We start from the raw sequence: 15,326 nt of genomic DNA, 5'->3' as shown, positions 1-15,326 counted from the left end.
CTCGCAGGAAACACAAGCAGACAGGAAACCCTCAGAAAACCCCTCGTTCTTCCTCCAGCTTTGAAGTCCAGTGCCGCTATTGGCAGCAGCGGCGCGAAAAGCAGAAGCGTGGTTTGCAGGGTCCCGGCTGCAGGCCACAAAGCAGAGTGCAGAAGGGTGGCCGTGGAGCTGAGCGGCAACTGCTAAACATAGACACAGTCCAGTCTGGCCGTCCAGCTTCCGTGCCTCCACTCCACAAAAATCTGAACTTCGACATGCCACAAAAAACTCTGTGCCCTCCTCAGAAATGCAACTGTCCTGCGTACAAAGCAAGGCAGCGTCACCTTCTCTCAAACACAGAACTATAAAGTTCCAGCAGTCATTTTGTCCTTTGGGCCCTGGTTATTACTTCTCAGATGTAGTCACAGTTTCCTCTGAATATGTTTTCTAAAAACCAAATTGCAAAGTTAACTTCCCACAAAACTTATATAAAATAATGTGGGTAATAGAGAGAGAAGAAAGTAGTTGATACGCACACACACATACACACACGTACACGCACACGCACACAAGCAAGTAACTGGCCATGAGGCCTGGATTGATATTGATTATCTTCCTCTTCTACTACATTTCACACTTCCTTTATCTTCTTACAGTCCCTCAAGGGGTTGGGAGTTTTTACAAAGCAGACGAATGAATCCATCTTGCCCTTTAGCCAGGGGACGGGGAAGCTGTCATCTCCTAACCTTTGCTATTGGACACTGAAATCCTGAATCCCCAGAGTTTTACTTATAGTCCTCCCTGCCACCACACATGGCAACAACCAAAGTTTCTCTTTGGCGGTCAAGATCCACCAACCCAACCCCGGAGTCAACCTCTTCTTTGTCTGATGGTTCAGTAGCATGAGGATCCCAAAAAGGCCAAACGGCAGTCTCATTTTCCAAACCAACGGGACGTTGATGTGTTTCCTGGTAGAGGCGTTCATTTGTCCCTTAGGAATTAAGATTCCAAGCAGCAGAGGTCAAGGTCACAGAGATGGAAAGCAAACAGCCTGTGAGTGGGCTTGGGATTTAGCAGTGAGACGAGCCCACCCTCCATGGATTCCGAGGCCCATGTATTCTGACTTTGGGAACCACAGACCCACGTGGTTATCCAGGATCAAAGACAATCTAACCTTTGACACAGGGCTCTTGTCCTTTTGAGGGGATGGTAATCGCTCAACTGGTACCATAACTGAATCTCCGGTAGCCCCTTGTATCTTCCTACTAGACCTGCTGCCTCTGGGTGATGGCCGGGTGTGTGGTTGTACAGTTAATTCTACAGGCATGAACTCACTGCTGCTTTTCTTTTTAAACGACTTGATCAGAAGCAATTTTGTAATCCCAGATGGTGATGCTGCCAGATTTTGGGGTAGGAAAGAAAAATCTGCTCTCAGAATATAGCATCTCCTGCAGCAAGGAAAAGTTTTTGTCTCCTTCCATGATAGAAGTGTTGCAATATCATCCATCTGCCCTCAGGGACTATCTGGGCCCTTTGGGAAATGGAGCCGTAACAAGGGCTTAGTTCAGTCAGCAGTTGAAGCCTTCGGCAGTACTGATGAACAAAAAGCCTGGGTAGGGTAAGTCATGCTGTTGTGTCCGGGCCTGGTCCCCATGCCTGGCTTGGTGGCAGCATCACACACAGTTCAGCAAGCACTGGAAAGGCAGGGGAAAACATAACTTGAAATCCATGGACACATCTTTTGTCCTCTATATTAGCCAATGTCCCAGTACGATAACAAAATGCTGGTGGCTGGCTACTTTATAAAGCAGAGGTTTACTTTCGCTCCCAGTTCAGGTGGGTCCCCTTGGCTCAGCCTCTGTTGACAGCCTTCTTGCTGGCATGGGGCATCACATGGCAAGAGCCAGAGGATGCAATGTCTATGTTCGTTCTCTGTCTGTCCCTCTCCCCCCTTAGAAATTCAGCAGGATCTGGTCACAGGGGCTCCTTCCTCATGACCTGATCCAATCTAATCCCTTCCCAAAGTCCTACCTCCAGGTGCTGTAATTGGATTAGGGTTCCACCCTCTTAGTATCATCAACATAAGACTTTGGAGACTAAACTCCTGTGTGAGTTTGGAGTGACAAGTATTCAAGCCATCACCCTTCAGTCAAGAGACTCAAAGTCTAGAATTGGCTTTGGTCTGGAAATTGGATGAGAGGCAACTCAAGCCAACATGTTGATGGCCAGACGTCCTATATAAATCAAGAATGTTGTAATGAGCTGTTAATTCTTTTCATTCTTAGGTGTGCCATCATCAATTGGTCCCAGCACAGACCCCTAGGTGCCAAATGGTTTGCATACCGCTGTGTGCCTCCTGGTCTTCATGGCAGATGTGGTCTCTGGTGGCTCAGTTAGGACATTTGGCTTCTGTTGTATGGGAATCCCATTATTCCCATTGAAGTCGAGAGCCAGCTCAGCAGAGGTGTCTTTCATCACATCTGGCTCACAGATGGCCACTGCCACAGCTGTCCAGATGTACAAGCAATGCGTTTCTCGACGTCCGAATCCAGGGAGGGTCGCCTGGGCCTTCTAGGGAACCTATCTGGGGGACGGATGAGCACAGTTCATCAGTGACTCCACCATTACCACTGCCCGAAGTCTTGGATGCCTTCCTCTCCATTGAGTCAGGAACGTTCTGGCACTAAAACCTTACTAAATATACACCACCATTGAATCCAAGGGCCAGTCATCCAACTAGGAAATTTCTGGAGCATTTCAGTTGTAAGAACTAACATGCTAAAAGCAGACTCTCTAATCAATACACCCAATACATTCAATATGACCCAGTGCTCTCCCTCATCCTCTTTGGTCTGACACTGCTAGAATCTACTCCCACATCCATGGCCAGGTTTCTGCTAATATTTATTAGCAAAATCATGACCCTTTTGTATACAAATATCCCACCTGATTCAGACCTTGCTCTTGCTGCCCAGCCTCAGAGAAAGCTAAGGATGACCACAGCTGGGAGTGGAGTGGGGTGAGGGGGCTTGGATGGATCTTGAGTGGGAGGAGCACACAGTCCCTTGAAGGCAGCTGCCCCAGATGAAGCTGCTGCATAGTTTTCAATAAGTGGTTGGAATGGTTTATTCCACACCCAGTGGTTACCTAACCACCACATGCTGTCCACAAATTAATCCAGAGGCGCTCCTGTCGGGCTCATTATAAATGAAGGATAAGTCATCGAATGGAAATGCATCCCTCCCTCCTCATCCAGCCCTCCCCCTTCCACCCAGCTATCATATTTCTTGTCGGAAGCTGGTCGGTGGGATGCCCTGGGACTGCTAGGGCGCCATCTAGTGGCCATTGCCTGTCCAACCTCATTTTCTCACATCCTTGGTTATGACAGGAGGGTACAGATGGACCTTTTTTAAATGCTGTGTCTGTTTGAGGTTTACAAGACGACTTTATGGGTTACATGTAAATGATAAAGTGGTTACCATCATGAAGTAGGTTACTAAGTCAACGATTTCATTGTGACTTTGAGTGCATGTCACAAGGGCGGCTGAAATCTACTTATTTAGTGAATCACCGATGCGCCATTTTATTAACTCTGGCTGCCATGTTGTACATTAGCTCTCATCCTGCATGCCTGCTAGTTTGTGCCTTCGACTTGCATTTCTCCATTTCCTGTCCCCCCACCACTGCCACCCCACTACCAGCAGTAATCACTGGTTCATTCTCTGTCTCTGTGTGTTTGCACTTTTTTAAATACACATATATGTGACAGAGTGAAACACTGGTCTTTCTATATCTGGTTTATTTCATTTAGCATGATGTCCTCCGGGTCCATCCACATGTGGCACATGCATGAGAGAGAGAGGAAGGGGGGGAGAGAGATTGGTTGATTATAGATAGCAATATACATATAAGAGAGATCTTCAAAAAGTTTGTGGAAATAGTACATTAGCTTTTAAGTCTATTTTTCCATGAATTTTTAAAGATTTCTTTATTTGAAAGTTAACATTTCCAAGAAAGAAAGAGATGAGAGAGGGAAAGAGAGAGAGAGAGAGAGAGAGAGAGCAAGCTTCCATCTGCTGGTTCACTCCCCCAGATGACTGAAATAGCAAGGCTAGGTCAGGCTGAAGCCAGGAGCCAGGAAATTCATTTAGGTCTTCCACACAGGTGAGAGAAGCCCAAACACTTGGGCCATCTTCCTCTGCTTTCCCCAGGTGCTGGATTGGAAATGTAGCAGCTGGGACACAAACTGATGCCCATATGGGATGCTGGCATCCCAGGCAGGGCTTTACCCATAACACCAGCCCCTCCTCGTATAAACCACATTGTCTTTATGCATTCACCCATTGATAAGCACTTGGGTTGTCTCCCCACCTGGGCTGAGTGAAGACCTCTGCAATGAATATGGGAGTGCAGAGAACTTTACAAGGTGGCGACTTCATTTCCTTTTATATATTCCTTTTCTGGTGATTTTCCTAAAACTAGGCAGATACCAAAGATTGGGGTGAGTGCATTGTAGACTTTCCCTTAGACTGAACAAAGGATAAAATCATCTTTTTTAAAAAGATTTATTTTATTTATTTGAAAGATAAAATTACAGAGAGAAGTAGAGACAGGGAGAAAGAGAGACAGAGAGAGAGAAAGAGGTCTTCCATCCACTGGTTCACTCCCCAAATGACCGCAATGGCCAGAGCTGGCTGATCTGAAGTCAGGAGCCAGGAGCCAGGAGCTTCTTCCAGGTCTCCCATGTGGGTATAGAGGCCCAAGGACTCCGGCCTCCCTCTGCTGCTTTCCCAGGCACAGTAGCAGGAAGCTGGATTGGAAGTAGAGCAGGCAGGACTTGAACTGGCATCCATATGTGATGCCGGCGCTGCAGGCCCAGGCTTTAACCCGCTGCACCACAGTGCTGGCCCCAGGATAAAATCATCTTATAAAGTCCCTTCCAGAGAGGCAGATGTTTGGCACAGCAGTCAAGGCGCCACCTGGGGCACTCACGCCCTCTACTGGAGAGCCTGGCTTCAAGCCCTGGCTCCACTTCCAATTCCAGCTTCCTGCTAATGTGCACTCTAGGAGACAGTGGATGATGGCTCGAGTGTTTGAGACGCTGGTACCCGTGTGAGAGACTCAGATTGAGCTCCCATTTCCTGGCTTTGGCCTGGTCCAATCCCACCTGTTACAGGCAGAATGAACCAACGACAGATCTTTTCTCTCTCTCTCTCCCTCAAATAAATAAAATAAACTTTTGAAATTTTTAAAAAGATTTTGCTTATTTGAAAGTCAGAAATACAGAGAGAGAGAGAGAGAGAGAGATTCCATCTGCTGGTTCACCCCCCAAATGGCCACAATGGTCAGGGCTGGGTCAAGCCAAAGCCAGGAGCCAGGAGCTTCCGTTGGGTCTCCCACATGGGTGCAGGGGCCCAGGGACTTGGGCCATCCTCTGCTGCTTTCCCAGACCATAGTAGAGAGCTAGATCAGAAGTGGAGCAGCCGGGACTCAAACCAGTGCCCATATGAGATACTGGCACTTCAGGTGGAGGCTTAACCTTCTACGCCACAGTGCTAGTCCCTTGAAGTTTTTTAATAAGTAAAAATCTCCACCAGAGCCAGGGGCTGCTCTACTCAGTTGGCCAACAGGGGCCTCCCTTGAGGCTGAGCTGAAGTGAGGACCCAAAGGAAAAACCACAGGGGTCAGGCCCCCAGACCAGACCCCAGCCCTTCAGTCTCCTGCTCAGCCACGCCTTGCGACTGAGGACCAAATAGCACTCACACTACAGGTTACAAAGCCCGTCCCATAGGAGGGTCAGACCCAGGGACGCGGGGGTCGCCCCTTCCTTTCTGATGAGAGCAGGCTCCGGATGCTGAGCCAGCGCGGCTCACACAAATACTAAGTGGGTGGGACAGGTTTCCCAGCCAGGAGCCTTTACCTAGGAAAGCCACGTTGCCTCTCTCCTCTGCCGCTTTCCCGCCCCAGCCTCCAGGCACCAACAGCCAGGGGTGGCCTTGAGGGATAGCATTATCAACAGAGATTATTCCCCAAGAATAAATAGAGAGCAGCATGGCTCCCCCGCCCCTAAACAGCATCTGTCCCCGAATTCACTGGAAGTAGTGCACGTTTTTTCTAGAACCTTCTGCCTGCCTTCTCTGTCCTAGAGGACCCTCACCCACGCCCTCACTCACGATGCCCCACCCAGGCCATCCTCTCTCTCGGGCAGCAGCCCTGGCCCCTGCAGCCTTTGCTACATGTGTCTCTTCCCTTCCCCCTTGCGCCACAAGGGGTCCTTGTTGTCCACACGCCGAACGGGCTGGGTGCCTTTTCGTGGGACTCCTGCCGAGGCCTGGGGCACCTGCAGACGCAGGTACACCCCAGCAGGCCCCTCCAAGGCTGAAACTCTGTCCTTGTGGCAACAGTTTCTGGACTCTGACTCAGTTCTGTGCTGTGTGGAAGTCGGGGCTGCTCCACACCCTCCAACTCCTTCATTTATTCTGTCTCTGCTCACCGAGTCTTCTCCCACCTTATTGCCCCCCACACACACACACACACAGAGGAATGGCCTCCATGCCTCCATCCCCAGGTCACTGAATTCTGTCCTTCTGCTAAAGCCACGAGCACACCACTTGCACAGCTGGTCCTGCTCTCGGAGCTGTGGCATCAGGTCCGTATTATCAGTGCTCACAGCATGCTATCAGTTTTTTTCAGGAACCAAAAGCCCTCTATACTGGATTTGTTCACTTCATCTAGTATTTTTAAATCTGCTCTCTACTTCATTTTTTTAAAAGATTTTATTTTATTTACTTGAGAGGTAGAGTTACAGACAGAGAGAGGGAAAGACAGAGAGAAAGGTCTTCTATCTAATGATTCACTCCCCAAATGGACACAACAGCTGGAGCTGGGCTGATTCAAAGCCAGGAGCCAGGAGCTTCTTCTAAGTCTCCCATGCAGGTGCAGGGGCCCAAGGACTTGGGCCATCTTCCACTGCTTTCCCAGGCCATTAGCAGGGAGCTGGATCAGAAAAAGGAGCAGCCAGGACTCTAACAGGTGCCCATATGGGATGCCGGCACTGCAGGCGGAGGCTTAACCTAACTAAGCCACCACGCCAGCCCCTCTACTCCATTTTTTAAATGAGTTCATTTCTGTAAGACAAAGTTTGTCGTCACCTTAGAAATCACAGTGAAATTCATTACTTAGACTCCTTCCTACATAAAATCATTTTTCTGTACATCAGTGCCTCATTTCAGTCTTCCTTCTCTTACCTGCAAATGCCTGTTGCCTACCGTTTCTGTGTCACACACAGTGTTAAGACCTGGGAATTCGGGGTGAGTGAAAGAAACACAGCCCCTGTCTTCATGGGGTCCACACTCTAGGGGGAGATACACACATGTGCGGATGCCCGTACATCCGTGATCACACGCTGGGACTGGTGGTTGCAGACAAGGGTGCCAAGGAAAGTGGCAGGAACCCACTTCTAGATTGGGGGTCCAGAGGGCATCTGAGGAGGTGATGGGAGCTAGGGTTGCTGAGGAAGGAGCCAGCCAAAGGGAGCCCTGGAGAGGAAGGGGCTCGGCAGGCTGCCCGCAGGAACGGCTGGGCGACCGTGTGACTCACGTGGCCAGAAAAGGCTGGGGTGGCTGGGGACAGCATGAGGAGCCCCCATCAGGAAAGGCCTTGGAGGCCATGCAAAGGACCTTGACTGTGGTCTGTGCGCCTGACGAAGCTGGCACATTATTTTACAAGAGAAAGTGACACAATCTGGCTTATTAGGAGCCCATGAGACAACATGTGGGAAATGGTTTAGAAAGGGTGACAGTGAAAGGGGAACGGAAGTTCACAGGCTGTGGCAATGGTCCAGAGGAGAGCCAACACCAGCTTAGACCGCGGCAGTCACAGGCGAGAGGACACGGAACCAGGTTAAGGACTAGCTCAGTAGCAGCCTCGTGGGAACGGCTGTTGGGTTGCGTCTAATTGACCCCAATGGTCTATGATATATTGTTCCTGGTTTTCTCAGGAGCAGTCCTGGGAATGGCAGTGTCTGAGTTTGTGTGTTATGAGTGACAAATGACCAAGGTATAGAATTCTTGGGGGACAGGACTTCTTTCCCTCACCATTCAAAAACCTTTGTATCATTGCCTTAATACAGCAACAGAGCAAAAATCTGAAGCATGCCTGATTCTCTTCTTTTCCTCACTGCATGTTTATTTCTAGAGCTTTCTTAACCTTTTAGCTGTAGACCTTCTGCCTGGATATATCTGAGAGCAGTTGTTGAATTCATTTGCTCAGTGCGATCGTGTTCAGCCCGCCCAGCGTCCACTCAGCTTTCTTCTGGGATCAGCAGTGGCCGTTTGCCTCTGGGAAATGGTCCCTGCCTTACTCGCACCTCGTGCAAGCGCTGGGCAGAGCTGCCCCATCCCTCACTCCAGGGGCAGATGTGTGCTGACACTGAAGTGAATGCTACAACCCTTCGCAGGCACAGAGACGGACTCCAGGGGGGATGTGACCGCACCAAGCCAATCAAAGTCGCTGAGGATTAACCCAGGGTTAATGATGGAAGTGGTGGAGGGGAGGTACTCTGTCTTCCTGTTGGGGTTGTCAGGCTGGAAGAAGGTAAGCCTGGGGGGCATGAGTGCCCCCTGTGGGCGCAACCCCCCCAACCAGGGGAAGCAGGCACAGGAAAGAGGCACCATGGAGGCGCATTCCTGGGGAAGCTTGGGCTCCCTCCCTGGAGCCGGGAAGAGCCAGAATCCCAACAAATTCCAGATTCCTAATGGAAACAGTAAGCAAATTCAGCATTTAAATGAAGGTCTTCCCGAAAACAAAGACATTTTCTACACGTGGCTTCTGCCCACAAATGATTCTGATTATTTTTAGGAACTCCTGCTGCTGCTCGTGGGTGGCTCTTTGATATCTGTCTTTCACACTGATTCCAGTCTTTCATTTTCATTTCCTTATCTTTTGATTTTGTGTTCTAAGAAATTTATCTCCAGTCTATCTTTTACTCACTGGTTTTAGTTTCCTGCAGTGCCCATTTGCAAGTCGTGGCTTCCCTTCCAGAGTTTAATTCAATAGCCATGTGTCTAACCTAGTAAAACAGCTCTTCCTCTTGCAGCATTTCATTGTAGAATGTCTTACACTAGTCACAGCTGTCCATTTTTTTTTAGCGTCTAGCCTACAGTATTCTTATTTTAAAAAAAAGTGAATGAGGTTGTCATTTATTTTCCAGATCAATGGTCCCTCTGCTCAGTTTAACTCCCCTGAGTCTGCTTTGTCCTTCTAGCATCTACCACCCACTACACACACACACACACACACACTCTCTCTCACTTCAAAAAGTTCTCAGGAAATGAAATTAAAAGGTAAGTTTATTTTGCTGCAAGAAAAAATTGAAATTGTCTACATGAGGTCTTCGAAAAGTTCATGAAAAATATGTATTATGAAAAAAATGCACAGATTTCAAACGTTTTTGCACCAAAATAAACTTTTTAAAAATTTATTTTATTTATTTTAAAGGCAGAGTGACAGAGAAGCTGGTGTAGAGAGAGATCCTCCACCCACTGGTCTACTGCCCACATGATAATGAGCCAGGCCAAAGCCAAGAGCCAGGAGCTCCATCTGGGTCTCCCACGTGGGTGGCAGGGGCCCAAGGACTTCAGCCATTTGCTGCGGCTTTCCCAGGTGCATTATCAGGGAGCTGGACCTGAGCACAGCAGCCAGGACTGGTGCTCTCACTTGGGATGCTAGTCTTGCAAGTGATCACTTTACCTACCGCATCCAAATGACAGCCTCCAAACTTATTTTTCATTTGGTTTTCCCATGAATTTTTGACGTTCCCTCGTATAGATGTGTGTGTGTGTGTGTGTGAGAGAGAGAGAGAGAGAGAGAGAGAGTGGATATAAATCAACACCTAAAACAATGCCTGGCCTCAGCGGGGACTCACGGACAGGGAGGGGCTCTCCCTCTTAATTTTCCCAAAGTCTCTTTTGAAACGTAAAATCAGCACAGACAAGTAAATCACAACCCACGGGAGTCAACTGAGAGTTATCAGAAACACACACACAGGGGAAGGCGTTCGGGCTCTGCAGTTGACACCACGTGGGGCACCCACATACCGTATCTGAGTGCCTGGGCTCAACTCCAGGCCCTGCTTTCAATTCCTGCTTCGGCTCATGTGCACCTTGGCAAGGCAGCAGGAGGTGGCTCAGTAAAGACACAGTCTGACTCACCCAATGCCCACTTGAGTTTTGCAGTGTAGCCCAGCTCTGGCTGTTGCAGGCATTTGGGGAGTGAACCAGTAGATGAAAGATCTTCTCTCTCTTGCTCTCTTGTTCTCTTGCTCTCTCACTCTCTCCCTCTCTTTCATTCAACTCTATCTCTCTGCCTTTGAAATAAGATGAAAATCAATCAATCTTTTTTTTTTTTTTAATTTTTGACAGGCAGAGTGGACAGTGAGAGAGAGAGAGAGACAGAGAAAAAGGTCTTCCTTTGCCATTGGTTCACCCTCCAATGGCCGCCGCGGTAGCGCGCTGCGGCCGGCGCACCGCGCTGATCCGATGGCAGGAGCCAGGTGCTTCTCCTGGTCTCCCATGGGGTGCAGGGCCCAAGCACTTGGGCCATCCTCCACTGCACTCCCTGGCCACAGCAGAGAGCTGGCCTGGAAGAGGGGCAACCGGGACAGGATCGGTGCCCCGACCGGGACTAGAACCCGGTGTGCCGGCGCCGCAAGGCGGAGGATTAGCCTAGTGAGCCGCGGCGCCGGCCTCAATCATTTTTTAAAAGAATACACACACAACTGAATTGACCAGATACATGTGTGTACTCTAAAAACACCGCCAGGTGTGGACAGGGGCAGGGCCCAAGGATCGGGGGGAGCTTTGAAGAAGGAGCGTGCTTTGGAAAGGAAGGGGCTGGTGGATTTTTTCTGGGGCTCAGGCCGTCTCACACCCACACCCGCAACGTCCATCCATTCAGCAGCGCAAACGCTCCGCTGGTTCCCCTGTGAAGTCAGGGGATTTCAGGGCCCAAATAGAGAATTTTAGGTTGGAAATTCCCCGTGGATCTCCCACTCCTCCACCCCGAATGAATGTGCAGCGAGCAGCTTCCTTTGGGGGTTGATCGCCAGAGTCTCTGGTTTGATCCCTGGTGGTTCACAGAGCGCCTCTGGTCAGGAACATTCGTGCGCGTCCCATCTCCGCCTTGCTGTGCCTGGAAGGATGCTGCCAGGAGTAGCAGTTTGTTGATGTGGGCTAAGATGCTGCTATGACTCACACAATGCACACGTGCACCCGAGTTCCTCCTGTCTCTAGTGACTCTCAGCTTCTCACTACCCAAAGCGTTCCCAGGCACTCAACCTGGGGTGTTCTGATGAAGACTGACAACACCACAATTCAAAAAAGTTAGCACTGAAGCCGGGGATGCATGAGTTGGGAACGACCTCAGAGTTCGCCGGCCCCTCAGGGACCCTCTTGGCCATGGCTGGGACAGCTGTCAGCCAACTCTGCCTCGTGACTTCCAAGGGCTGGGTGCAAAGCTGGCAAGCAGGTAGAAGTGTCAAGCAGCCCACAGTTAAATAGGCTCGAAGCGCCCGTGGATTTCACATAGTTGACTGTGTCCCTGTGGGTCTCTACAGGAAAGATGGGAGGAGCTCTTCTGAGTAGGAGTACTGGGCTGTGGTGGGAAGGAAAGAGCTGGGGGGAGGGGTGGGGGGACACAGAGGGGCATGGAGAGGGACTCACCTCAGGGACTTCCACCTGCCATTCCCTGAAATGATGCCGGACTGATTGCTCCAGAATTCTGTGGAGCTTTAAGCAGCGCCCCGGACTCCATCCCCAAAAGTCAAATTTAGCATGTCTGAGGGACTGGCATCGTGGCTTAGTGGGTTAAGCCGCCACCTGGGATGCCGAGAGCCCATAGGAGCTTCCGTTTCAGTCCCGGCTGCTCCACTTCTGATTCTGCTCTCTGCTTAATGGCCTAGGAAAAGCAGCAGAAGACGGCCCAAGTGCTTGGGCCCCTGCACTCACACGGGAGACCCAGATGGAGCTCCTGGCTCCTGGCTTCGGCCTGGCCCAGCCCTCCCTGTTGCGACCGGGGGTGGGGGGTGGGGTAACCAGCAGATGGAAGAGCTCTCTCTCTCTCTCTCTCTGTCTCTCTCTGTAACTCTACCTTTCAAATAACTAAACAAATCCTTTGAAAAATTTTAGTACATCTGGAATGAGGTCTACACATCTTTTTTTCAGGTTTTCAATACATCGGAATTGCCTGCAGGTTAAAATTCACTTCCTTAAAGAGCTCTAGACAAGCGCACTCCGTCTCCAGTGATTAAAAAATTCCCACGTACAGTTTCCTGAAGGCCTATGCTTGCACTGCCGTGGGCAGGTGGATTGATCCCTGGGTAAGAACAAGTCCCTGCTCCCCAAACCCAGCCGGGCCTACCGGCTCACCTGAGCCCTGTAGCCACCTCCCTGACCCAGCATCCAGCTCACCGCTTTGTTGTGGGCTAAGCCAAGCTGCTGACAGGAACAAAAATGACTTGTTTTTGAGAGTAAAGATACAAGCTCTGACTCAGATGACGCACTCGCATTCACGGAGGGAGACTCTCACATCCGACCTACCTTCTTCCGTCCACAGAAAGTCACGTTGCTACTCTAACCACATCACTAATTCCGAAAGATGGGGACTCCTACACACGGCCTCCCGGTCAATGCCTCTGATTGGTGCAGGGACCTGGCAGGCGTCCAGCCCCGAGTTCCTGGCACCCCCAGTTCTCTTGGCATCAACAGCAAAATCACATGGGTATGATGACTGCAGTGTGGAAGGCAGGGTTCTCAATGTGTGGGTTCTCCGGGATTCTGCCCTAAAAAGGCAGACTCTTGGGCCCAGGAAAAGACCTTGAGCGTATCCAAGTGGGGTTAAAGACCTGCCTTTTGAGCCAGCGGGCCCAGGTAATCCTGAGCAGGCCTGGTGTTTGAACTTGACCCTCTCAGGGCTGGGCCTCCAGGAAGGATCTGGAAGAGATCACTTCCCCCTGCCTTCCAGGGCCACGCTGCTTCTGCCCTTGAGATCCTTCACAGACGTCCCCCTCACCTGCCTCTCCCAGGGTCTGCCTTAAGACTCTTATCTGCCGGAAGATTGGTCTCTTGCTAGGGGGACCTATTCTAACAGCCTGGGCAGAGAGAACAGAGCAAGGGGATAGGACAGACACCTGGGCAGGACTGTCCAAGGAACAAGAAGCCCAGGATTGGGGCTCACCCTTGGCCCCCTCCTCCCCCCCAAAAAAAACCAAAAAATATATAAAACAAAACCTTAAACTCTGTGTCCCTGTTACACCACTAAGCATTGAATTATGAGGTAGTGACTCACCTTTGAGCTCTTTGTTGATGAACCACAGTTGTAGACCTGGATTTAAGTCCTGACTCCATCATGTATTGGCTGCGTGACCTTGAGAAAGTTATTGAACCTCTTGAACATTTAGTTCTCTTCTCTGTAAAACCAACATGAGGTGATCAGTGGATACAGCTGTGTCTGGTTTCATATGGTAACCTGAAGTGCCTGGTGCATGGAAGGCAATTTTTTTTTAAAGACCTATTTATTTATTTGAAAGAGTTACACAGAGAGGAGAGGCAGAAAGAGAGAGAGAGAGAGAAAGAAAGAAAGAAAGAAAGAAAGAAAGAAAGAAAGAAAGAAAGAAAGAAAGAAAGAAAGAAAGAAAGTCTCCCATCTGCTGGTTCACTCTCAATTGGCTGCAACAGCCAGAGATGCACTGATCCAAAGCCAGGAGCCAGGAGCTTCTTCCAGGTCTCCCATATGGGTACAGGGGTCCAAGGACTTGAGCCATCTTCTACTGCTTTCCCAGGCCATAACAGAGAGCTGGATCAGAAGTGGAGCTGCTGGGACTCGAACCGGTGCCCATATGGGATACTGGCACTGCCCATACTTGCAGGTCTCCCATGCAGCTGCAGGGGCCCAAGGACTTGGGCCATCTTCTACTGCTTTCCCAGGCCATAACAGAGAGCTGGACCAGAAGTGGAGCAGCTGGGACCCATACCAGTGCCCATATGGGATAGATGGCAGCTTTACCTGCTATGCCACAGCACCAGCCCCAGAAGGCAATTTTTAAAAAATCACCCTAGATATTACTAACAACATAACTATGAAACACACATCTTCTTACACTTATCTCCTCCTCTTCTTCTTCACCTGCTCCAAGCACCAGGCCTAGCGCAACGAAGTGCAGGAGCCCAGAGCCGCACTCAACACCATGCACCTGCTGCAGCCCCACCCCTTCTCCAGGCTCCCACATTTGCCTTCCCATCACGACGCCATTCTTTCATCTGCTGGTTGAAATTCTTTCCAAAGCTGTCTTCATCCTACCCCAGCCCCAATGGACAAGGTGCCCAGGGCAACCAGCGTTCATTAGCAAAGAGTGACAGGTACTGCTGCTAGTGCCTAAGGATACAGAGGAGATGAAAGTCTGGTCCCTGAGGTCAAGAGATGCAGCTGCTTTGCATTGGGACCCATCACTGTCATCCTGAGAGGAGAGGAAAACCAGAGATCAGCCCGCAGTGCCGGGAGAGCACAGAGGAGGAGCTCTTGGTCGGCTCGGGGGGGCCTGGGATGCTTTCAACTTTGGCTTGTGAGAAGCAGAAGAGGGAAGACGCTCTCTGAGACTGACCGAGAGGAGGGCCAGCAGGGCTGCAGGCTGACAGGAGAGGCGGGGAAGCAGACGGAGCTGCACGGGGAGAGAGGGGCTGAGTGTGAGCCATCCCAGCTCGGCTCCCCTCCACCCTCACCCGGGCACAGGGAGACGGTGGGAACAGGAGTGCCCTTCTATGGGGAGCATTCCCGGGGAAGGAGCTGGCTCCAGAAATCCCCTTTCTCTGGCCTTCATCACAGCTGAGAGCTGTACACAAAACTCAAAGGACGTGGGGACGCGGAGGCCCCCCTTCTGCTGGTTTCTTCTTTCTTATCTACAAACAGACAACTTTTCTTTTTATTTCATAAATCCAATTGCAAAATTTAGAAACTCCCACTCCCCTCACAAGGGAGTGAAAATTGGAATATGCAATGCTCTCTGGGGAAGGTTTTAACTTGGGAATGAAAATCTCACCAGTGCCTCAACACCCAGCCATCCCCTTTTCATGAGCCCAAGGTCCACGGCCATGGGGCAGGAGCAAGGCCAGCCCCCAGAGCTTCCTCAACTACGTTCCTAGCCAGAGGTTGTTGCTGGCCTGGCGCCTGGCCACCATCATCACCGCTGCTGGCCGTGGGTACTTACCCCTCGCTTCCTGGGCTCAGTGCTCAGGGCCAGGCCGGGGGTCTGTGGACAGTCTCCTCATTCCTTGCCCTCCTGCTCCTGCTGTGAA

The sequence above is a fragment of the Lepus europaeus genome, chromosome 14, assembly GCF_033115175.1.
Source record: "Lepus europaeus isolate LE1 chromosome 14, mLepTim1.pri, whole genome shotgun sequence".
Lineage (NCBI taxonomy): Eukaryota > Metazoa > Chordata > Mammalia > Lagomorpha > Leporidae > Lepus > Lepus europaeus.
The sequence above is the reverse complement of the archived record's forward strand: the minus strand, read 5'-3'. Positions refer to the sequence as shown.